The following is a 26,598-nucleotide window of genomic DNA, read 5'->3' as shown; positions in this document are numbered from 1 at the left end:
ACAATCAGTTCCATACATACAAGATGGGAAGCGACTGTCTAGGAAGGAGCATGGCAGAAAGGGATCTAGGGGTCATAGTGGACCACAAGTTGAATATGAGTCAACAGTGTGATGCTGTTGCAAAAAAAGCAAATATGATTCTAGGTTGTATTAACAGGTGTGTTGTAAGCAAAACTCGTGAAGTCATTCTGCCGCTCTACTCTGCACTAGTTAGGCCTCAGCTGGAGTACTGTGTCCAGTTCTGGGCGCCACATTTCAAGAAAGATGTGGAGAAATTGGAAAGGGTACAGAGAAGAGCGACAAGAATGATTAAAGGTTTAGAGAACATGACCTATGAAGCCAGGCTTCATGAACTGGGCTTGTTTAGTTTGGAAAAAAGAAGATTAAGGGGGGACATGATAGCGGCTTTCAAATATCTAAAAGGGTGTCACAAGGAGGAAGGAGAAAATTTGTTCCTCTTGGTTGCTGAGGACAGGACAAGGAGTAATGGGCTTAAAGTGCAGCAGGGGAGGTTTAGATTGGACATTAGGAAAAAATTCCTAACTGTCAGGGTGGTCAAATATTGGAATAAATTGCCAAGGGAGGTGGTGGAATCTCCCTCTCTGGAGATATTTAAGAACAGGTTAGATAGACATCTGTCAGGGATGGTGTAGACGGAGCTTGATCCTGCCTTGAGGGCAGGGGGCTGGACTCGATGACCTCTCGAGGTCCCTTCCAGTCCTATGATTCTATGATTCTATGATTCTATATCCATCATTTAGACTTGGCACATGGCATTTTCACTGCTGTCTTCCTTAATTCAGTTATATCACTCCTTGAATCCAAAAGTCTGTCATTTCAATGTATGTATTATTAACAGTATGGCAGCAGAATTAAAGGCAAGTAATATCAATAATCAAGCAGCAGAATCCCAAGTAAGTAATAACTCTGTTGCATTCAGTGGAATATTTTCTTAAAAGTAAAGGCTATTGGAACATAATTTTGATAACAGGAAGGATCACTGATATTAACATACCATCCAAAAACCTAAAAAAAGGAAGATCATACTCCAGGTCAGTCAGAATATCAAGAAAAGGATTTTTGAGGCATATTGACGAAAGTCTAGTTTAGCTCATATATTTATTTTGTTTATCAAAGATTTTTTCCCATTGAAATAAAAGGAAGTCCTGATTTAAAAAATGATCTGTAAGGCAGAAACATGCCAGTTGTTTGGTTTCTAGAATTCTTGGAAAAACACAGGGTTACTATATTCAGAAACCACTATTTGATGTGGTGGGTCAAAGGATTTATAATCCACCAACAAGTGTCTATATTTACCTTATGTGGTCTTGTGCAGAAGGGATAGTGGCATGTTACCTGACCACCTCCGTTCTTGATAAATGGACCATATCGCCTACTGTGTAACTGTCAGGCATGACTACTTTCTGCTTCAAATCCTGAATAGTTAACCTTGCCACCATCCTTCCTTATTACTGCAGCAAAATGAAATGGACTCTTTCCCTGCTGCTGCCAAAATCTAATTGGTTATTATAGGAAGCTCCAAAGCTGAGGCATTTGTGTATCTAACTAGCTCAGGGATAGCTCACAAACAGCTTCCATTCTCTCTGAGAAATTGAATTCAAGTGCTGACCTTCTAGACAGGATCAGTTGTTGAACAATGGAAAAAAAACAACAGGTGACTTCTTATTCATGTATACAAACCACATAACAAAAGTGTGTCCATCCCAAATTCAAGCAAATAATGTGGGCCTTGTAGTATGTCCAAAAGTTCAACAGATTTGCATTGTTCTGGGTTCAACTGTATTCAGATAATCCAGGTTGAAATTAGAAAGAAAAAGGTAAATATTTGTAGTCGTCTTAAACTGGAAATGTAAACAGTCAGAAATCACCAAAAAGATGAGGTTTTCATATTGGAGAGGGGTTTGCATTTCAGGAATGTTGTTTTGCAAAATATTTTCTGTTAATACTTCTCTCAACATTAAGTTTGTTTGTTTTTCATCTGGCCATAATATTTTAAATAGCAAAGCACTTGGAAATATTTAAATTATTTTGTTTTCAAATATAAAAACAATTAGAATAAGAACAAAAACATAAACATAGTGCACTTTAACTTGAAAAATATCCAAGTAAACAATTGAGCCAAAGCAATGACAATGATGAATTACGAACTAATCAATGATTATACAGGATTTTACCTTCTAAAGCACATTCCATAATTAGTTCTATTGTTTAGAAATGTAATCACCATAAAATGGAGAACACTTTCTTTTTTTACTTTTCTAAGCTCGAGTGAGTTCTTAAAATTCTTCAAAAGAATAAAGTAAACTTCAAAAATTTACATGTAATAAATGAAAAAGCATTGTTTAATTGGGCCAAGTAAGAGTGACCCCAAACCACAAGTTCACACCAAAGTTTGTGAAATAATCTCCATCTTGCCCAAAGATCATTTTGTAATGCTTTTAGTAATCTGTCTCTTGATGGCCACTTGCACATTACCATATGGTGGGTTTTGTGCTATATACAAATAAACACTGCAGTATGAGAACAATATGCTCACTTATGGCATATGATGTACTAGAAGTCACATGAAGAAATTAAAAGCCTGATTCTTTTGACCAACATTTTTAAATGAGTATGTCTTTTTCGTTAGTGAGTTACAATGTCAAAGTTCCTATAAAATTCAGTTAGTCAACATGATTGATGAAATGTTGAACTCCATCTTTTGAGTTGAAAAATAGTCATTATTTTGGATCCACAGCAAACACCCTTATGCCTTCTGTACTGAATAAGGATTCAGTACACTTTAATACATCTATAAGAATATTAATATTTCTTTTCTGTAGTTTTCATATGAACATTGATTCTGTACAACAGCAATATTCAGCCTCAAACTGCTGGAGAGGTTTGAACATTCCATACTGTTATAGAAAATATTCAATGTTCAAATTTGGAAAGAGGTTTAATCTTTTTTTTTCTTGGATTTCATATACATATTAACATTATACAATAATCATGCATCAATAAAACGGCGATCTGCGCTTACGAACAGCGCGGTCACCATGTAACTCTATGGGATCCGAGTTACGAACAGCTCGAGTTAAGGACCAAGTGTTAGTCTGTAACTCGTTCATAACTCGGAGAGCAGCTGTAACCCATTAGGCCGGTATTGGGCAGAGGTGGAGAAGGGGACAGATATCCTCAAAACTACTAAATATTTCAGAGAGTTTGTTTTTTTGTCTGTGTCTGTCTGTCCCCCATCATGGGACATACACCCGTCCCCAAGTTGTGCCAGCTGCAAAAATCATGAACAGGCACTTGTCACCTGGCCCTAAACTGCTGTGGTGAGAGAGGGCTGGAGTTGTCCTCTCTCTCTGGGGCAGCCTGAATAACGAACCCCTCAGCACCATCGCTACCCCCAGAACAATTATTTAAATTAAAAAAAAATGAGTTAAGGACCCTAGCAACAGTGGTAAATCTTCTAGTTAGGGAAATATGTAAATTTGAGTATTGTTCTTAAGTGCTTAATGCTACTCTGCATTAATAAATATCCCCAGCTCAGATGTAAACACCAACTAGGGAATTTTTAATTTTAATTTTTTCTTTGCATCTCTAATTTGTGTGGATTTTTCACTCTGGCTTTGGGACAAGGGTATTTTAGTACAAGCTGATAAGATTGGACTGTGAAGAATGGCAGTATCTTGCTAAAATACTAAAAATATTGTCATTACCAAGGCTTGCTTATTAGAATTGTGAATTCTGTACTGGTTTTTGCAGTCACAAGATTTATGGTCTGCAATCCGCTTTTTAGTCCATCTTTTGCAGAAAAAAATAGTTTAATATTATAGTATAATACTCATTGGCTCTCTTTAGTAGTCAGGGTACCCCAATTTGATGAGAAAATTTTTTAGAATAGAATCCTGTACAAGTTAATATTGTTTAAGAATGTGTGTCTCATTTTCTCCCAATATGTTACATCCCATAAAGTTTTAATGCTGCTAGATTATTCTGGGGCAATCCTAAAATGCGTTGTGAACAGTCTTCTATTTTGCAGATCTGAAGTTTAAATGCATTTGATTATCACTATTCTGTGCTTTTAGAGCTCATTGGGTGCTGCTATTTTATGTCTGTGGGAGTGAGAAATGAAAATGCCAGATTTATGACAACATGATGCATTGATTCTACCCACATGAATATCATTAGTGTCATACTATGTCGTCTTGTCTTGTGGCAAGTTATATTTTCAGCAAAAACACAATACTGTAATTCAGAATATTTTTTACTTGTGTTGCATGATTTCATTTTTGAGGGTTTTTTTTAATCATAATAAATCCTACAATGATTCTAAAGAAAGGCAATTACTATATAAATTTATGCATGGCTGTAATTAAAATTAATACTAATAGAAAAATAATGCAATGAAAATTTAATATTGTTAGAAAAATAATCTCAAAATTGTGTTTCTACTTTGTGATGTATAGCATTATAAGAAAGAGCTCTATCTATTCTTATAATGTGAATAAAACTGGCTTCTTAATACATATTTCATAAACTGAAAAAGACGCATGAATATTATACCATATTATTGATAATTTTGCCATGTATTTCTTTTATGGGCATATTCATGGAAAACTGTTTTTTTTTTCATCCATGTAACACTGATTTCAATAACAGAAAAGGTATTTGAGGTAAAGAAGATAGCTTATCCAATGGAATTTTCAAATCATGAATAATGTTGTTTCTATCTACATAAGAATATAAGGGCTTGTCTACACAGCAATACTCAGGAAAGTTAATCCAAATTAACTTTTAAAATATATTGGTTAAACAGCATTATATCTCTGTCTGAATGCTTTTACACAGACTTAAAGTAGCCTTAATTTAGTTTATCTTACTTAACTTTGAAATTCATGCCTTTATTTAATTGGAATTAATTTTCCTGTATATCCCTGAACAGACAAGTCCTAAGATATCATCAGTGTCATGTAAAATACAATGCTATACAATTCCATAATAAAAGAAGCTATCAGAGTAATATTAAAATTGACAATTTAAGTCTTCATCCTTATTTAGCCCACTGTAATAATTTTCCTGGATTCTCCTAAAACTCTATAAAATTCTTGTTTTCAAAATCTTGAAACAGCAAATTAGATTTAGAAACTTTTTTGGGTTAGCAAGAAAATGTTGAAATTAAGCTTTCAAGTAGATTTTTATTCTACTTTCCATTCCATGAAAAGTTCATCTACTTTAACTTTATCTTAAATACAGATGAAAACAAATGTCAAAGCATCACCATCATAATAGCTCATAAGATGGAAAATCCATTTTTTTAGCAGCTCTTAATATTTATTTTTGGGCTGATTTTGGAGAGTAAGAAGATATTTGTAATCAAGCACACAGCTTTTGTATGACTAGGTCTTTCACTGATGGATCCCTGGTCTGATGAAAGTGACAAAAGGGCTTTATTGACTGTCAGTCACCTACTTTCGGTGGGGCATCACCTACAGAATCTTATTCAGCCACAGGCAAGGGCACTGGTAGTAACTTTTCTGCTATGTTAATGCAGAGGGCCTGGGGTTTGAGACTAAGTTTGGATGCAGGAAGGAGCTCCAAGCAGGGATTGGATTGCAACAGGGTGGGAGAGGGGGAGTTTGATGCAGAGAGAATTCTGATCTGAGGCTGGAATATAGGAGGCATAGGGTCTGGGAGGGAGTTTGGGTGCAGGCAGGGGGTTGTGATCTGGAACAGTGGTTGTGGTGGGGAGGTTGGTATCAGGTGTAGGCTCTGGCCAGCAGATGCTTAGCATAGGCAGCTCCCAGTCATCAGTGCAGCAAGACATTCAGGCGTGCAAACTGTATGCATGTCATGGTAGCTCCATACCACTGGATTCTTCTGTACCCCCTCCCTTTCTATGTTCTCTCTCATGCAGGTCTTCCAGTGCCATGTAAACTGCAGAAAGCACAGTTGTGGGTATTTTTCTCTTTCTGTGATTCTTTCACTGTGAAAAGTCATCTTAGATGTCTGCTTTGCAGTCACTTGATCTACTGCGAGGAAAGACCCACTGTACTGTGAGAGCAACCTAGAGGATAATCTTGATTATGCTGACTGCAGCAAGTATGTGGAGACAATTGCAGTTGAGACCTGGCATAATGGAAGGTTATCCTGACCACAAACCATGTCCCAAGCAGGAACAGGGTAAAAGATAAATGCAGTAAGAGGACCAGATTGTGCTGAAGACACAGTGCAAAGTGTCAGGATTACACTGGCACTTCTGGCCCCTATTCTACAGTGCAAAAGCTCTTTGGTATTATACTAACTCACATTGTTTTGTTAATTGAATATTAAATTATAAGAGTGAGAGTGCATTACCATTTATAACACTTTTTTTCCCCTAAATAAACAGGGTACATCTTTTGAATCTGGCTGCAACTTCAGTTTCAAGTTTTATAAACATTTTCCTTGTTACCAGCTCCTGTTTTCCACGATTAATAATGCTTATTTCGAAATAGTGTTAGTGTGGATGCTCCACTGCTGCTAATTAGAAAAAACAATTCACCAGAGTCATTCAAAATAATTATTCCCCAGTGTTTCTTGGGGCTCTATGTTGAGGTAATCTTTAAGGGTACGTCTACACTAGCTCGTTAGTTCGAGCTAGGTAGGGTAATTAGGGCAAGCAGAGTTACGAATGAAGCCCGGGATTTAAATATCCCGGGCTTCATTTGCATGTTCCCAGGCGCCGCCATTTTTAAATCCCCCTTAGTTCGAACTCCATGCCCATGGCTACACGTGGAACGGAGTAGGTAGTTTGAATTAAAGATCCTAATTCGAACTACCGTTACTCCTCGTGGAATAACTCCTCGTGGAATGACGAGTAATGGCACAGCACAGCACAGCACAGCAGAGGGGCCAGCACAGAGGGTGCCATGCCAGCGGGACCCCCGTGCTGTCCCGGAACTGGAGTGAGCAAGGTCATCAGGGGAGGTCACACCAGGTAAGTGCCATCACTGTCCCCTACTGGGGAGGGGGGGGAGGAGAGGGAGACCAGGGAACACTCACGTGGGCCATGCTTCCCACTGATCACGCAGCCACATGTGCACAAGCAGGCATGTGCCATGCCACTTCTGGGTAGGTGGCTCCAAATGCATGCCACACAGGGGCCATGGCCTGATAGCCACACGTGTGTGTGAAGAGACCTGACACACTCATGACCCCGGGGTGGGACTCAGCAGGATGCCCTCCCTTCACATGCCCCCTCTACAAAGAGGCAGGGGACATCTCCCCCCTGCCTTGGCCACACTCTTGGGGTAGCTCCCATCCCCGGGGAGAGCCAGACATCCCGACCATGGCCTCTGTGCAAGCACGTCGGCTCTGACGGTGCAGTGCATGGTTGTCCTCACCTCACAGGGGGCGCTGCGCATTAGCCACTGTGTCCCCAGGGAGAACTGACCACTTCCCTTCTTTCTTCCCAGCCGCACCAGCTGTACCATCCTGTCTGGGACATTCTCCCACACCCAAGGGCTCCTCCATACCACCAGCATGTGGCAGGGATACCGGGACCAGCACCTGGGGGCACTGCGAGCCCTATCCAGAGCTGGGTACAGGAGTACCTGCTGCTGTGCCGGAAGCAGCTTGCCTAGGACCGTGCCATGTGCTCATACCTGCAGGCCCTGCTGCAGAGCATGCTGCCCCGTGCCGCGCCAGTGCCTGCTGCCCCCCCAGCTACTGTTCTTCTTTGCACTCCTGCCCCCCTCCCGCCTCTCTCTCCTCAACCTCCACACCCTGCTCCCCATCCCTCCGGGGATGCTGAGGCCCCCGCACCTGTTGTGCTGGGAGACATGTGGCCTGACGAAACCACCACCCCTGAGCGCTGAGCTTCCCCTCCTCCTCCTACTCTTACTTCTCCCTTCCAGTTCTCTCCTCCCATTTTTCTCCCTCCTCTGTTCCACCCTCTCTCCTCCCGTCTCCCGCCTCCTTTCCCCAATCTCCCCACAGTTTCATCCCCCCCCCCAGTTTTGTTAAGAAAAGAGAGTTTGTGTTCATGAAAATACATGTATTTTATTTGACATCAGGAACGGGGGTTAGGGAGGGGTAAGTGGAAAGATATGAGGGAGGAATGGGGCACGAGCCCCTGGTGGGGAGGACTGAGGAGGCTCTGAGGGCCCCCTGGATCCTGACAGCCCCCCGATGGACTTCCAGGATGGCAGCCTGCAGCAAGTGCAGCCGGGCTGATGGCAATAACCCCACAAGACACACTGACATGCCCAGGGACAGCTCTGGCACCATGTGGCCGAGTGCTGTGGTGTCCCGAGTGTGGGCACTCAGGGCACTCCAAGACAGGACTGCATTGCTGTCCCTCATCAAGGTAGACAAGCAAGTGAGGAACCCTGAGAACTGTCAATCCAGGGTGGGCATAGGGTCCCTTTAAGCACGGAGCTCAGTTAGCCTCAGACAGCAGCCCCACACACTAAGTCCTAACCTGATGCCCTGCCGGCACTGGTTCCGGGACCACTCAGTGTGGATGCGTTATTTCAAAATAGCAAAATGCTATTTCAAAATAATTTTTGTGTATAGATGCATTATTTCGAATTAGCTTAATTCGAATTAACTATTTCAAATCATGTTAACTTGAACTAACGCTGTAGTGTAGACATACTTACAGATTATAAGGCACAATATTACAGGAGTAACAGAATAAATGGGAATATCTAAATGTAAAAGAGAGAAAAATAGATAGATCATCTACGTATTGAAGGCGATGGGAATTTTTTCCTCACTAAGAAAAATTTGATAGTGTAGATTTATTCCTGCGCAGCTCTTTCTGGAGGAATATATATTCCATGAAGGAGTATCTATTACATACTGCTTATAGGCAAGTTAATCTTTAAGCTACAAATAGGGAAAAAACACCAAATAGTCTAGCATTCAGCAATTAGTGGAAACAATAAACATACCAGGAAAATGAAAAGGCACTACTTCTTTGCTAACTTTATCTGAGATAAATAGATAAGTTTATCTCAATAGCTCTAGTATTACTTTGGGATACCTGAGGCTTATTATAGGAATACATTTAATATTACTGAAAATATTGAGGTTATCCAAGTGCAAATATTTACTTAGGGATAAAGACTCATTTTTGAGTAAGTGCCATGTGTTGTATCTGCACCATTACTGCCAGGAACCGAACATCCGAAAATCAAAATTCATTACTTAATCATTCTTGATCCTGGGGAAGGTAAAGTAAAATACTTTGCTATGGGTATAGCATCCTCTCTACCTTCCCTGGTAGCCCTTTATTAATTTACTTTCTGGATGGGGATTCTCTAAGGGTATGCCCCCTACTTCTGACTAGGGAAGCAAATGAAGCATACTGAAGTCGCAAATCAAGCACGGGACTTAAATATCCCACGCTTGATTAGTATATTCACGGCTGGTCACCATTTAAAACTGCTGGTCACCCAGTTTAACTTGCCACGTGTAGATGCGGTAATCTGATTTAAAACCCTTCCCTCGAATTAACTGTTACTCCTCATTTGAGTGAGGGCAACCAGAGCACAGAGAGACAAAATGCTTTACTGTACCTCATCAAGGTAGACAGGCAAGCAGGGAAACTTGAGAACTGGCTGTCCAGGGGGGTCCCTTTAAGCACAGATCTCAGATAGCCTCAGGCAGCAGGCCTACGCACTAAGTCCTGACCCGGTGCCCTACTGGAACTGGCTCCAGCAAGCCTTAAATGGGATTCAGAGTCCACTCAGTGTGGACGCGCTATTTCAAAATAGTAAATTGCTATTTCAATATTCATTTTGTGTGTAGACGCATTATTTCGAAATAAGCTATTTTGAAATAACACTGTAGTGTAGACATACCCTTATTTAATGCACTTAGTTCTCTATTCCCATTCCCTCTTATAAAGGATTTCTGTATATAGTTAAATGTGTTTTTAGATAGTTATAAATCTTTATACAACAAGATTCTAGTTTGAAGATGAGTATACTAATGGAAAGAATGACATTTTGGGTACCTCTAAACCTCATGGCTCCGTCAACGGAGCCATGTAGATTTGTTGTTTTGGCAAAGGCAAATGAAGCCGCGATTTAAATGATTGTAGCTTCATTTAAATTTACATGGATGCCGTGCTGAGCCGACAAACAGCTGATCAGCTGTTTGTCCGCTCAGCGCGCTAGTCTGGACGCTCCCCTGCCGACATCAAAGCCCTTTGTCGGCAGCCCCGGTAAACCTCATCCGACGAGGAATAATGGTGCTGCCGACAAAGGGCTTTGATATCGGCAGAGGAGCATCCAGACTAGCGCGCTGAGCGGACAAACAGCTGATCAACTGTTTGTCAGCTCAGCGCGGCAGCCATGTAAATTTAAATGAAGCCGCGATCATTTAAATCGCGGCTTTATTTGCCTATGTGTCTAATCTACATGCCTCTGACGACAGAAGCATGTAGTCTAGACACAGCCTTTGATGTAAAACTATCACTAACTTTTCCCTCAGAACTAGTATTTTTGACAACAATAAGCTGCCAAATAATACACAACATTTCTGTCTATAGTCATAGCAAATTGAAGGTGGTGCAATGATATTCCAAGTGAAGTGAGGCATTTATCATAATTATTAGTTCTCTCTGATTTTATTTATTTATTAATTTATTTAGTATTAATGGGGAGCCACATGCTTTGATTTCAAATCTTTGGGATAGTACAATTTTATTTAACCCACAGTGTAATTTAAGGGAATATTTGGTCCATGGTTTAAACAAATACAAAAACAGAAAAAAAAACATTCTAGCCTGGACCTCTTTAAGGCGTATATCAAGAGTAAACAATAGATATTAAACAAATTCCTTCCATTCAATTTGTTCAGTTAGCTGAAGGGAAAGATACAATATAGAGTTGAACAATTGTATATGCTACCTTGCCATGGCAGCAGTTCATTGCTTGTTCATTGGAATGAATATTCATAGAGGATAAGACTTCAGTCTTTTCAAAAATAGGAGCAAGAGGAAGCCACAAGACTGTGATGATGAGGATACTCACGGAATGTGTAGGAGGAAAGAATTGGCCCACGGAATGATTGGGGGTTAATATTAGAATGTTGCTTGATGCGATTATTGTATTACTTTTGTAAAACAGTGTATACAATTTCCAAAAGTGTCCTAAGGGATGTGGGAAGTTAATTAAGCAGAAGTGTTTTGAACAACACACGCAATGCTTAAAATAGTGTATAAAATTTTACTAAAATGCAAATGTTCTAAAACAATTCTTTAATAATAGGAAACAGTTTAAAATGCATTGTCAAAGTTTCCTGTCACCAGTATTATAATTCTCATAGTTTTTCTTTTGTTTTGCTTTGTTTCGTTTCTTTCTCTCTTTGAGGAGAGGGAAAACCATTCTGTGGGTGTAAAGAAAACATGCATTCAAATACATTCATCATGAAATACTAAGTTTACTAAATGTAATTTTGTTTGCACTTGACTTATGTCTCATTTGGACACTTGAACTCTCTTAGGGTATGTCTACACTACAAAGTTAGTTCGAACTAACGGATGTTAGTTCGAACTAACTTTAATAGGCACTACACTAGCGCTCCGTTAGTTCAAATTTAATTCAAACTAATGGAGTGCTTAGTTCAAACTAGGAAAACCTCATTCCACGAGGATTAAGCCTAGTTTGAACTAGCTAGTTCGAATTAAGGGGTGTGTAGCCCCTTAATTCGAACTAGTGGGAGGCTAGCCCTCCCCAGGTATCTCTGGTGGCCACTCTGGCCAACACCAGGGAAACTCGTCTGCCCCCCTCCCGGTCCTGGGCCCCTTAAAGGGCCACGGGGTGGCTACGGTGCCCATGGCAGGTGCAAGCCTGCCAGCACCCAGCCAGCAGACCCTGCACCTGGCACGGATCGAGCTAGCCACCTGATGCCCCCCAGCCCTCCCCCTCTTCCTGGGACAAGGCTGGCGGCTCCCGGGAGCTTGCCCGGCACTGCAAGAGGCGGGCACCTGCCTGGGCTAGTGCGGACATTGTGGACCTCGTCCACAATGTCCGCACTAGGCACAGGAAAGTGGCTGGCTAGGGTAGGAGAGCTGCCAACCTGGCCACCCAGGAGCAGGTGTGCAAGAGAATCAAGGGGGTCCACTGAGACCCCCGACCCTTAGCCCTGAGCTTACAATGGCCATCCTGGGTCAGACCAAAGGTCCATCTAGCCCAGTAGCCTGTCTGCCGACAGCAGCCAACCCTAGGGACCCTGGAGGGGATGGACCGAAGACAGTGACCAAGCCATTTGTCTCGTGCCATCCCTCTCCAGCCTTCCACAAACCTTGGGCAGAGACACCACTCCTACCCCCTGGCTAATACCACTCCATGGACCCAACCTCCCTCACTTGATCTCACTTCCCTTTAAACTCTGTTCTAGTTCTAGCCTTCACAGCCTCCTGCAGCAAGGAATTCTACAGGTTGACTCTTTGCTTTGTGAAGAACAACTTTCTGTTACTAGTTTGAAGCCTGCTACCCATTCCTTTCCTTTGGTGTCCTCTAGTCCTTCTTTATGGGAACTAATAAAGAACTTTTCTGTATGCACCCTCTCCACCCAACTCCTGCTTTTAGAGACCTCTATCCTGTCCCCCCTCCGTCTCCTCTTTTCTAAGCTGAAAAGTCCCTGTCTCTTTAGCCTCTCTTCATATGGGACCTGTTCCCAACCCCTGATCATTTTAGTTGCCCTCCCCTCTCCCAGCCTCTCTCTTCCCCTCTCCCACCTCCTTTTCCCAGTCTCCCCCAGTTTTGTTCAATAAAGACAGATTCCATTTTGGAAGACACATTATCTTTATTTTGTACATCAAGAAGAGGGGCTTGGGAAGGGTAAGTGGAAGGAGGTGAGGGAGGAATGGGGCACGAGCCCCCGATGGGGAGGACTGGGCTGGCTCTGCGGGCTTCTGGGGGTGGAAGCTCTCCTGCAGCCCCCCAATTGCCCCCTCTCCCCAGATGGCAGCCTGCGGCAAGTGCAGCCAGACTGATGGCCGAGTGGTGTGATGTGCCCAGTGTGGGTACTTCGGGCAATCCAAGCAAGGACTGCTTTGCAAGCGGGGAACCCCTGAGAACTGTCTGTCCAGGGTGGGGTTCGGGACCCTTTAAGCACAGCCCTCGGCTAGCATGAGACAGCATCTCCACGCTCTAAGTCCTCCTCTGATGCCCTGCCGGCACTGCTTCCGGCCATCCTTAAGCCTGGTTAAGATGCTAATTCGAACTAGTTTTTTAGTCTGGATCCATTAGTTCGAATTAGCTTAGTTCGAATTAACTAATTCGAACTAAGTTAGTTCGAATTAACGTTGTAGTGTAGACATACCCTTATTGACTCTAGTCTTTAGGTTTTTCCCATGCACTTGTCAGACTACACACCTATAAGCTCCATACAGTTTTTGTAATGGAACTGTTAGTCTATATGTACACCTGGGGTAACAGAGACATCTGTAGGGGGTATTTGAGAGAAATTGTATAATGAGTTTTTTTATTTATTAATTGTATATTGCATAAATTGTAGTTAATTTACTTCAAAATGTGCCAATGAGAATGCACTATACAGGGCCCTCACTTCCAAACACTTCACAGCTTAGGTTCCGTTTTCTAGCAACTGTCACTTACTGAGCTCAGAATTTAGGATTTTTTTTCAGTTGTATACATCACACTATATCTGTCTGTAACAGATATAGGCAGGTGGTTAAAGAAAGGTAGTGTTAAAAACACAAATGATCAGTAATGAGAAGATTAGGGGTATGCGGGCAACTGGTAGATTTGGAAGAGGATATGCAATAAAAAAAGTTTGGGAACCTGTTTAATCCATGTAATTAGCCAGATTCTTGATCTTGTTTATCCCCTTTATACTGTTCTGAAAATAAGCAATATAATTCTGTCAAATCCCTGATCAACCCTTCCCCTCTTCAGCACTTACGAAGCACATTCTTGCTAGAATTGTATACTTTTAAGTTTCTTTTCATCTGGGTAATCTGGGGTGGGTAACCTGGATCCAGCCCCTGGGGCTCGGGCCTCCTCCTAACATTGGGGAGCCCACACTGGTGAGGGGTGTTTTTTCTTTTTGTTTGTTTGGTTGGTTGTTTCTCACTTGTGTGCAGCCCCCAAATGATTTTCTGTGGATCAGTGGCCCTGATCCAGAAAAGGCTCCCCAGCTCTGAGATAGACCTTATCACAGGCTCATAGCTATGTACCTCTGGCATGCTTTTGGGGAACAGGCTTTGTCTATCGCACCTTCATGGAAGTGGGTCCTTTCCTGGAATTAGTGCTAACCAATGGGGCCAATAAAGGGGGAGGGGGGAGTTGGCTACGCACTGCCAGAAGGGGTGGGGCCTCAGGCATAAGGAAGGGCAAGCAGCCAACCCTAATTGCCACCCAGAAACCACCCTGTCCCCTCCCTGCCCACAGCCCTCAGAGATACCTGGAGTATGCCAGGGTATGTCTACACTACCACCCTAGTTCGAACTAGGGTGGTAATGTAGGCAACGGGAGTTGCAAATGAAGCCCAGGATTTGAATTTCCCGGGCTTCTTTTGCATCTTACCGGGCAGCGCCATTTTTAAATGTCCGCTAGTGCGGACTCCGTGCCACGCGGCTACACGCGGTACAGACTAAGTAGTTCGGACTAGGCTTCCTATTCCGAACTACCATTACTTGTTGCATGAGGAGTAACGGTAGTTCGGAATAGGAAGCTTAGTCCGAACTACCTAGTCCATGCCGCGCGGCTACACACGGACATTTAAAAATGGCACCACCCGGCAAGATGCAAATGAATCCCGGGAAATTCAAATCCAGTTGCCTACATTACCACCCTAGTTCGAACTAGGGTGGTAGTGTAGACATACCCCCACAGATGTAGTGCTCCAGCAGTGGCAGTGGCTAGAGCCCCAGGCCCCCTTAAGTTATCAGGCCATGGGGCAACTTCTCCCTTTGCTTCCCCCTTTCATGGGCCTGGTGTGAACAATTCTAGCCCTCAAGATATCTCAGTTGCTTAAGTACACCTTTTCTCCAGAAAACCAAGCTCTGGTTTTCTGTTGATCTCTTCAGAGGTGTGATAGTGTTACATGAGTCACATAACACAAGTACTATGCAAAGGTCCTCAATACATTTTCCCTTTACTGTAGCTACTCCAAGAAATATACAGCTCTAGACAAAGCAAAAACACCTGTGTGCATTTTTCTGCCTCAGTTCTATTGAAGGCCAAAGTCCTTTAAGGAGTCCCGAATCCTTTCTTTCCCTCTTTCCTCCTACACATGGCTTATTCTCTGGAACATGGAGTCTGTCAAGCCTGCAGCCAGCTGACTGCATTGCATCTCTTCCCTCTCATAACTCTCTAATGGCTGGAACTTTTATAAATTCTGTTCCCTTTTATCAAATGAACCCCTCATCAACTATATCAGGTCACTTATGTTCCCCACTGAATGATAGTATCAGAGGGGTAGCCGTGTTAGTCTGAATCTGCAAAAGCGACGAGGAGTCCTGTGGCATATAGACTAACTGAAGTGTAGGAGCATAAGCTTTTGTGGGCAAAGACCCACTTCGTCAGATGCATGTAGTGGAAATTTCCAGAGGCAGGAATAAATATGCAGGCCAGAATCAGGCTGGAGATGACGAGGTGGTTCCAATCAAGGAGGATGAGGCCCACTTCTAGCAGCTGATCTGGAGGTGTGAATTCAGGACCAGAATTCAAAGAGAAACTGCTGAGCTACAGTTCATCTTTAAGTTTGACACAATCAACTCTGGATTAAACAAAGACTGTGAATGGCTTGCTAACTACAAAAGCAGCTTCTGCTCTCTTGGAATTCACACCTCCAGATCAGCTGCTAGAAGTGGGCCTCATCCTCCTTGATTGGAACCACCTCGTCATCTCCAGCCTGATCCTGGCCTGCATATTTATTCCTGCCTCTGGAAATTTCCACTACATGCATCTGACGAAGTGGGTCTTTGCCCACAAAAGCTTATGCTCCTACACTTCAGTTAGTCTATAAGGTGCCACAGGACTCCTCGTCGCTTTCACTGAATGATACACAGCTTTATTACCAGACCACATGGACAGGCTGGTTCTTCCAGGTGGCAGCCAACATTTTCATCAGGATTTGTTATATGTGAGGAAAAGAACCACCAAGTTAGGGCCTATGTCACTAATCCTTTGAGGTTCAGTCCAACACAGAGGTAAAAGCGAGGAGGAAAGGCAGAATAAATTTACTGTAAAAATGGAGTTTGAGAGAGATAAATACAACCTAATTATAATATTAATCAGAATTCATAAATTGTACATAGACATCTTTTTTTTGTCAAATATCAATTCTCCACCCTGAACCTTCTGTCACGCAAAATGCCAGTGACATAACCTATAATTTTAGGTGTCTTATCATCATGCCTCCTTTCCCCTCAGTCTCTAGGAGACCAGGACTTTCTGCTGTAGCCTGTTACCAGGACTGACAGAATTTGTCAGAGTATCTGGCTGGCATGTGGAAGGGGTGTCATATTTGACAATGTATCAGCTGGAGGATTTTATGAGGGGAGTGAACTCTGTAACCTGACAGTTACTGTTTTTCTCCTTTCTAGATCTGAAATGCTGTCCACATTCACTCTTTCTAGTATTACCAATGTTTTTCTTTGTTTGCAATGCCCAATGGCTTTTTGTTTCCAGATAAGCATTCCCTTCCCTCCAGTCCCTTGCCTGCACCAGCTGCCTTTTGTTCTGACATAAGGAACATGTTTTATTATTAATTATGCTGGCTAGTTGTATCAATATGAGTCCAGATATGTCTCCCTTTGAAGAGAAAGAACCCATAATTTTCTTGTACTTGCCTTTTATATTTATCCTCCCAGTATCAAATATGATTCCTTGACTGATTAACACTGCTGTATCGTTGCTTTCTTTTTGGATCTCTTTAGCAAAGAGTATGTACACACTCAGTACCTTCATTTCTTATCCATGCTGTTCATGACCTCACTATACCACCACAAGGTCCAGCCTATTCATACTAATATGGAAGCTAATATAATTTGCAATTAGAAAATGCCAAAAACTATTTTAGACAAGTTCACTTACAAAATGCTACGTTTATACAATTACAGTTAAACTGATAGAAAGTACTTCCCTGTGGGAGCCAGCAATATTGTCTTGTTAACTCCAAAAACAGTGTCACTGTCTACTCAGATCACTATTTGAGTAAGGATTTTGCTCTGAATACAATTCCTTGTAGAATAGCCTCAGCCATGTTAATATTACTGTTAATTGATGCAAAATTATTATTATCTTACTGCCTAGTGTTAATCACTAAAATGTCTCAGTGAGAATGGGGTATTAAAGCATAAAAAGAGATCTCAGATTTGTATATGCGACTGGAAACAACATTTACTTTAAAAATGTATCAATGCAAAATTCAGCCTCCACTTAATTTGTTGGTTGTGACATATATACTTTACGACTGTAACAAAAACAAACAGAAAACATCAGTTATGTATATTGCTGAATTTTAGTAAATATATTTTCATGTACCAAAATGATGAAGCACATCATTGGAATATGAAAAAGTGCCCCAAGCGACTTGTAAGTTGAGGTGATTTAACTAATTGTATGATTGTTTCTGTATTTGAAGATTATACAGTATATGCCATGTTTTTGCCTTTCTATTTTAATTGCTACATAACTTTATGGTTTGCCCCTCAGACTTCAGGGTTGACTGGAGATCAGGCAAATGTTCTTTCCTGCTGATATTTTCTAAGATGTAAATAGACTGTGGCAGAAAAATAAATCCACATTTTCCTCTGAGAAGCTCATATTTTAGTGTTGATTAGTATGAAAATAGTTATTTAAAGAATGCTTTAAAGATGGTAAGTAAGTCAATGATGTATGGAAAATAGGGGATTTTATGCACATATTTAGTGCATTGCCTGTGGTAATTTGAGGACCCCCAATTATGTTTTTTTTTCAAATACAACATTTAAATGAAAAAGGGGGATGCTTCTGTATCCTAATTGTTCCTCAATATAATTTTAATTCTTAGAAAAATTAATTTTTCCAGTTCAATGGTTAGCCCAAGTCTGTTAACACACCAGTAGCTTAGATCTACTTGAATCAATATAAGGTATATTAAATATTTTTCTGCAAGCACAGAATAACCTATTTTAATATTTAAATGCACTGCATACTATTCACTATGTGGATGGGAGTGAGTTAACATCTAGTACCACATGCATCATAAATATTCCTTGAAACTAGGATGAGGGCCTCAAGATGGTCATCTTCAGCTTTGGTTTTACATAACACTGGTAATTTCCTTGTTCACAAGAAGTAACAAGGATGTTTACATTATTGCAGATGTTTATTATGCCAGAAGTACCAACATGTTTCAAAATGAGGTACTTTCAAGCTTTGTGCATAACGTAAAGCGGGGCAAAGCAATTTGTACCACTACATAAAACAAAAAAATATAATGTTCATAAAGTACATTGTTCTAGTATACTTCTCTGGGGTAGACTGGTGATGTAAAAGTATTCTTTAATTATTGTATTGCACAGCTAATATCCAATCCTTTAGGTTTTGAAGCATAACATATGGAATAGGCATAGGTATGTAATCATAGCAGTCAATCCTGCTCTGTGAATAAGAGGGGAGAGTCTCAGCACAGGCTGACCTTTTAAATCCATCATTCCTGGATAATAAGACAGGCACTAGGCTGGCTCCTTTTCCAGCAGTTTTACATCTTCCCCTCTTCCTCCAAGCCATCAAGAATTGCTCTCATTTCCTAGCCAGCCCGACAAATGCTCCCAACCCCCACAGAAGATGCAGGGAAAGATTGTTATGAAGTGAGAAATAATTTAACCAGCTTTAGTAATGGTTAGTACTTTAGCACAGTATCTTGCATTTGCTAAAGTCTTTGTCTAACAGCATTTTTAGAAACCATAGATTCTAGAACTCTGTTTCAGGATGTATACATTCTGGTTTCTGCTCCTATATATAGTGAAAGATAGTATATTTATGCACTATATATAGAGAGGGAGTGCATAAATATACTATCTTTCACTTATAAATATTTTATAAAACACTTGCTTGGTTTAAGTTTTACATATCTTTATGCTGAAGACTGTAGTATTCATAAACTTTTGGTGACATTCTCTGGCATATAGCCAGAAGAAAAGAAAACCGCAACAGGCAAGATTCCAAATATATTACTTTAGTGCACAAAAAAGCATGATCATCTCTCCATGACTTTTCAGCTGAAGAAGCCTGTGGCCTAAGAGATGAAAGAAGATCAACAGGACTTTAGCCAAATGATATTTTTCTTTGGGAAGCAATGGCAAATTGTGAAAGTGGACTTTCCATTCTGTCCTTACACATATATGGTATGTCTACACAGAAAAGTTATTTCAAAATAACAGCTGTTATTTCAAAATAACTTTACTAGGTTATGTCTACACTACCCTCCTATTTCAAAATAGGAGGGTAATGTAGGCATACTGCAATTGCAAATGAAACCCAGGATTTGAATTTCCCGGGCTTCATTTGCATAAGCGGGGCGCCGCCATTTTTAAATCCCCGCTCGTTCAAACCCTGGCTACACGCAGCACGAACTAGGTAGTTCGAACTAGGCTTCCTAGTTCGAACTACCCTTACTCCTCATTCCACGAGGAGTAACGGTAGTTCGAACTAGGAAGCCTAGTTCGAACTACCTAGTCCGTGCCGCGTGTAGCCGCGTGGCACGGGGTTCGAATGAGCGGGGATTTAAAAATGGCGGCGCCCCGCTTATGCAAATGAAGCCCGGGAAATTCAAATCCCGGGCTTCATTTGCAATTGCGGTATGCCTACATTACCCCGCTAGTTCGAACTAGCGGGGTAGTGTAGACATACCCCTGGTGTCTACACAGCCAAACTGCTATTTCAAAATTAATTTGAAATAGTGGAGTGCTTATTTCAAATTTGGTAAACCTCATTCTACGAGGAATAACACCAAATTCGAAATAGGTATTTCGAAATAAGTGCTGTGTAGACACTTATATTGAAATAGGAGGCCTCCAGCCTTCCCAGGGTGCCCTGGTAGCCACTCCAGCCTCAACCAAGAACACTCCACTCCCTCTCCCCCTTCCCCAGAGCCCTTAAAGGGGTAGACTCTGGCCACAGTGCCTGTGCCAGCTCCAAGCCTGCCAACCCAGAGCGAGCAGTCACTGCCCCTAACCCAGTGGCCCCAAAACATGAGACAGCAAGCCACTGGCAGCCAGCCCTCCACCACTCCCCAGCAGCAGTCTGCCAGCGCCCAGGAGCCTGACAGGGACCAGAGAAGGCGGGTGCCTTCCTGGTTCAGAGTGGAGATCATGGACCTTATTTAGGTTTGGAAGGGATGCCCCCAATGTCCATGATTTCCACGCTTGATGGAGGAATGTGGCTGTCTATGGCAGGATAGCTGCCAGCCTGGCCACCAAAGGACACATGCACACCCAGAAGCAGGTTTGCATGACAATCAAGTTGGTCTGGTGAGACCCCCCCCAACCCTGAGTCCTGAGCTTCCCCTTCTTCTCCTTGCTTCCCCCTTCCAGCTCCCTCCTCCCAGGTTTCCTCCTCCCCTCTCCCACCTCTTTTCCAGAGTTTATCCCTCCTCCCAGTTTTGTTAAATAAAGAGAGTTTGTGTTCACGAAAATATATGTATGTTATTTGACATCAGGAAGGGGAGTTAAAGAGGGGTAAGTGGAAGGACGTGAGGGAGGAATGAGGTACAAGCCCCCAGTAGGGCAGACCAGGGAGGATCTTAGTGCTCCTCAGGGTGGAAGCTTTCCCACAGGGTCTCCTGGATACTGACAGCCCCCCCCGATGGACCTCCTGGATGGCAGCCTGCAGAAAGTGCAGCCAGGATCGCAGCAACACGTCCAAGAGAAGCATCAGAGTGCCCAGCGGCAGCTCTGGCTCCATGTTCCATAGTGCTGTGGTGTCTCGAGTGAGGGCAACCAGAGCATGCAGAGACAAAATGCTTTGCTGTCCCTCATCAAGGTAGGCAAGCAAGCAGGGAAAGCTGAGAACTGGCTGTCCAGGGTGGGTCCCTTTAATTACAGGCCTCAGATAGCCTAAGGCAGAAGCCACACAAAGTAACTCCTGACCTTATGCCCTGCCAGACCTGGTTCTGGCCGGCCTTACATGAGATTTAGCGTCCACTCAGTGTGGACGTGCTATTTCAAAATAGCAAAATGCTATTTCGAATGTGTAGATGTGTTATTTAAAAATAAGCTATTTCAAAATAAGCTATTTTGAAATAATGGTATACTGTAGACATACCCATTTAGAATTGGTAGAATTTTAAAGAAGGGAGGAAACTTGGTTCTGAAGATCTTTCTTCATTTTGGCCTGCTGTAGCAATTTACATTGTATAATTTGTAAATATTTGTCAGAAATTGAAACATATACATTGGATAAGGTGTAATATTACTATGATATTATTGTTATCATTGACATTCTTTCATTCTAATGATTGAACTTCATTCACTGGTGTCTTACTCTAAAAATCTTTAAGCTGTATTTTTTCAAGTTTGGTCTCATACCAAACATGACATTTAAAAACAAGGGAAAGAAATCTATTTAGTAAAATTATGTAAACATTTACAGAAGATGGACATAAAATAAACCATAAGTAATATTTTCAAAATGCTTCAAATATTAGTCATATTCGGAAAACAAGTCACTTGGAGATTGCTTTGAACAACTCAAAATGTTGTTTCAAATGTGATCTTTGATCTGGATCTAAAAAGGGTGCCAAATACTCACCCTTATTTGCATCCTAGTCTTAACCAAACCCCAGTATTTGAAGAAGCTTATAGTTGAAAGTTTGGATATGAATTTTCTGACACATACTTCTATATCTAATATAGACAAGAAATATGATATTATATATAATTATATTCCCTAAATATTCATATCTGCTTAATTTCAACCTCATGATCCCAGTACACTCAGCCCAAGCATTGTCAATCCCCAAAATACCTAGTATGGGCTTAGGTACACCCATCTGGAGTGTTCACAGTGTATTCTTACTCTCAGGAAAGACTAGTTTGATTAGGTTGTTGTAATACAAGAGTACAAGATCCTTTTTATGACTGCTGCCAGAGGCCATGGGTCTATTATAAGAGTTATATGGCCTGAAATGTGCATAAGGTTAGACAAGATGATCATTATGGTCCCTTCTGACCTTAAAGTCTATGAGTTGCTGAAAAACAAAAGTTATCACAGTTCTCTGCAGTGATTATTATTTCACTTCTAATTACAATCATTATTTTTCTAGTACAAGAAAAATAAGCATATTTGTTCAGAGTCATTCTTTTCTATTAGCCAAATGTTCAAAGTTGGAAGTCAGTCAGACTTCTATAAGTGGAATTAGTCATAACATGGTGTGAAATGCAATATTTTTGCTTTTTTGACTTGTGTTAATTCAGGTAAAAAATGGTCCTTAAAAATGTAGGTAACTGAAAGAGAGGCTCCTTTTTGCAGTTTAATCATCAGTCAAGGTATTTATTTGTGTATTATTTATTTCATGTCAGATGATGAGAGAACTCATGTGTGTTTAGCAAAAGCAAATTGTTTACTCATTCATGGATTCTGCTCAGGGCTCTGAATCTGAATGAATTACAAATCAGCAGTTCTATTTAGTGGCAAGGCAATCGATCGGGGTTAGATGAATGGTCACGCTCCCCTTCCTTTTCTAGCTTTCTGGCCTAGGGCCTCAGATGTCATCACCTAATCATGTCCAGATTCTAGCATCATCAGTTTAGTGGCTATCATCTGTCGTTCACTATGCATATCAGTATGTTAAGAATTAGGACTATGATAATGAAGTTTTAAATGATAGCTTGTTCTGAAAACAAGAACCAGTCCAAATGCACAGCAAATAATTGTAAAGAAGGGCATGTCAGAGGGAATTAGCAGACCTATTTTTCAGCTTGTTTGGAAAAAAAAAAAAGTGAAATCCTTAGCGGCCAATTCAGAGATCTCTTCTCCCTTCAATAAGGAGCTGTGATTCAAAGCAAGCAACTCTTAAGTAAATGGGTATTTTCAACATGCAGTTTGCCCTTACATTTATGAGAGAACAAAGCGGTCAATAAATATTTCAGTTTATAATAAGGCTGATCTGTAAAATGTATATAAATGAATGTACTCAGCTATATGAAAACAAATAGTTTTGTGGCACCTTAGACTCACAGGGTATGTCTACACTACAGAGTTAGTTCGAACTAACATCCGTTAGTTCGAACTAACTTTAATAGGCGCTACACTAGCGCTCCGCTAGTTCGAATTTAATTCGAACTAGCAGAGCGCTTAGTTCGAACTAGGTAAACCTCATTTTACGAGGATTAAGCCTAGTTCGAACTAGCTAGTTCGAATTAAGGGCTGAATAGACCCTTAATTCGAACTAGTGGGAGGCTAAAGCTTCCCAGGTTTCCCTGGTGGCCACTCTGGCCAACACCAGGGAAACTCTATGTCCCCCTCCCGGCCCCGGACCCTTTAAAGGGGCACGGGCTGACTACAGTGCCCATGCCAGGTGCAAGCCTGCCAGCACCCAGCCAGCAGACCCTGCACCTGGCACGGATCGAGCCAGCCACCCAGCCCTCCCCCTCTTCCCGGGACCAGGCTGGCGGCTCCCGGGAGCTTGCCCGGGACCGCAAGAAGCGAGCACCCGCCTGGGCTAGTGCGGACATCGTCGACCTCGTCCACGATCTCTGCACTAGGCACAGGAAGGTGGCCGTCTAGGGCAGGAGAGCTGCCAGCCTGGCCACCCAGGAGCAGGAGTGCATGAAAATCAAGGTAGCCCACTGAGACCCCCAACCCTGAGCTTACAATGGCCGTACTGGGTCAGACCAAAGGTCCATCTAGCCCAGTAGCCTGTCTGCCGACAGTGGCCAACCCTAGGGATCCTGGAGGGGATGGACCGGAGACAGTGACCAAGCCATTTGTCTCAGGCCATCCCTCTCCAGCCTTCCACAAACTTTGGGCAGGAACACCACTCCTACCCCCTGGCTAATACCACTCCATGGACCCAACCTCCTTCACTTGATCTCACTTCCCTTTAAACTCTGTTCTAGTTCTAGCCTTCACAGCCTCCTGCAGCAAGGAGTTCCACAGGTTGACTCTTTGCTTTGTGAAGAACAACTTTCTGTTACTAGTTTGAAGCCTGCTACCCATTCCTTTCCTTTGGTGTCCTCTAGTCCTTCTTTATGGGAACTAATGAAGAACTTTTCTGTATGCACCCTCTCCACCCAACTCCTGCTTTTAGAGACCTCTATCCTGTCCCCCCTCCGTCTCCTCTTTTCTAAGCTGAGAAGTCCCAGTCTCTTTAGCCTCTCTTCATATGGGACCTGTTTCCAACCCCTGATCATTTTAGTTGCCCTCCCCTCTCCCAGCCTCTCTCGTCCCCTCTCCCACCTCCTTTTCCCAGTCTCCCCCAGTTTTGTTCAATAAAGACAGATTCCATTTTTGAACACAATTGTCCTTTATTTTGTACATCAAGAAAAGGGGCTAGGGAAGGGTAAGTGGAAGGAGGTGAGGGAGGAATGGGGCACGAGCCCCCAATGGGGAGGACTGGGCTGGCTCTGCGGGCTTCTGGGGGTGGAAGCTCTCCTGCAGCCCCCCAATTGCTCCCTCTTCCCAGATGGCAGCCTGCGGCAAGTGCAGCCGGTCTGATGGCCGAGTGCTGTGATGTGCCCAGTGTGGGCACTCCGGGCACTCCAAGCCAGGACTGGTTTTCAAGCGGGGCACCCCTGAGAACTGTCTGTCCGGGGTGGGGGTCGGGTCCCTTTAAGCACAGACCTCGGCTAGCCTGAGACTGCATCTCCACGCTCTAAGTCCTCCTCTGATTCCCTGCCGGCACTGCTTCCGGCCATCCTTAAGCCCTGTTCAGGGTGCACTTAATATGGACATGCTAGTTCGAATTAGCAAAACGCTAATTCGAACTAGTTTTTAGTTCTAGACGTGTTAGTTCGAATTAGCTTAGTTCGAATTAACTAATTCGAACTAAGTTAGTTCGAATTAGCGCTGTAGTGTAGACATACCCTAAGAGACTAAGAAATATATTAGACCATGAGCTTAGGTCAGGTATATGCAGGAGCTCTGAATGGGAATCCTATCTAACTGTCCATTAGGCAATACTGAAGCACATAAAACAAACATTCCAGGTTTGAATTAACCAACTGCAAAACATCTTGTGACCACAATTAAAATTTCAGCTATTAACAGAGAATGACTGCAATTCAACAAGGTACTTCAATGTGCCTAATGCCCGTAGTCCCATTTGAATCACATGTGACAACTAAGTTTAGTTTGTCATATGATTAAGTAAAATACAGGACTATGTAGCACTTTAAAGACTAACAAGATGGTTTATTAGATGATGTTAGTCTTTAAAGTGCTACATAGTCCTGTATTTTGTTTCAGCTACACCAGACTAACATGGCTACATTTCTATCACTATTCTATATGATTAAGTAGTTTGCTGAATTGGGGTCTCTCTGTGATGTAAACATAAGAATGCTATGGTACAAATAATGTTCCTTATACATATCAAACTTTAATCGAGGCTACTGTAAGAACAATTTGCATGAGTTTTGAGAGAGCTCTTTAGATGGTGTTAGAGGATCCCACACATTATTGATTCCAGCTATTATAATGGAACTGGGGACTAATAGTAGAATACATATTCAAGAAAATGAGTTGTCATTAATAATGGTAAATGACGTTTTTATGTTTCCATGCATGCTCCTCCTATGTTTGTTTGCATCTGCCTCCCTTCCTTCTTCCCTACACAAGAAATGTAAGCAATTAGAAAGCACAATTTAAGGGCTCAATTCTACCTCTTGCAAGGATGAGCCCACTGGAGAAGGAATGAAAGTGTTATGTTTTTAAAAGGCAGAATAACTTCTGGAGATTTGGGGAAGCATAGCAGTAAGTGAACTTGCTATATCAGTATGACAGATCTAGATAGTGCTTCCCTAACTACAGTCATGCAAGATGAGGGCTTCCATGGTCATGCCCACACATCTCTTATCTGAAGTTGCTGTGATTCCTGCCACTCTAAATCATGTTCCTTGTGGGTTGTGCATCACAGGGAGACATACTCCCCTTGTGTTGGTGTGTCAGAAATGAAAAGACCTCTGTGCTATGCTGGCTCAAGGACATATTGTGTATCTGTCCAGAAGGAAGCATAAGTTTATCTACATTTTGCTGAGAAAGAACAGCATTTAATTCAAGAAGTGAGTGATGATTATGGTTCAGTATTGCTTGGGATATAGTTATTTAAGGTTAGGTATTAAATGGTATATCTATTTCCAAAGACATACTCTTGCTGCTGGTCCATATGCTGCTGGAATATGTATGCCTTCTGAGGAAGTCTATGGCTGCACTTGCATTCCCTTCTGTATCTCTTGGGCATATTCTGCATGGGTACAGGAAGTTCCGAGGGTGAAACAAGGGTAATTTTTTCTCTCTCCATTTGAGCACCCATTAGAAGTACAAGAATTCAACATTTCATACTTGATTTCGTGGTTTTTAAACTGATACTAAATATTGATCTCCACATAAAAAAGGAACATTAGCAATTAACACC

The 26,598-nt window shown here is 42.1% G+C and overlaps 1 protein-coding gene across 2 annotated transcripts in view; it reads left to right on the top strand.

Moving 5' to 3' along the window:
• The window catches only part of CSMD1 (CUB and Sushi multiple domains 1), a 1,865,804-nt gene that overhangs the window by 397,057 nt on the left and 1,442,149 nt on the right, over positions 1–26,598 (top strand). The window lies entirely within an intron of this gene.

The sequence above is a fragment of the Pelodiscus sinensis genome, chromosome 3 (assembly GCF_049634645.1).
Source record: "Pelodiscus sinensis isolate JC-2024 chromosome 3, ASM4963464v1, whole genome shotgun sequence".
NCBI classification, from domain to species: domain Eukaryota; kingdom Metazoa; phylum Chordata; order Testudines; family Trionychidae; genus Pelodiscus; species Pelodiscus sinensis.
The sequence above is the reverse complement of the archived record's forward strand: the minus strand, read 5'-3'. Positions and strand labels throughout refer to the sequence as shown.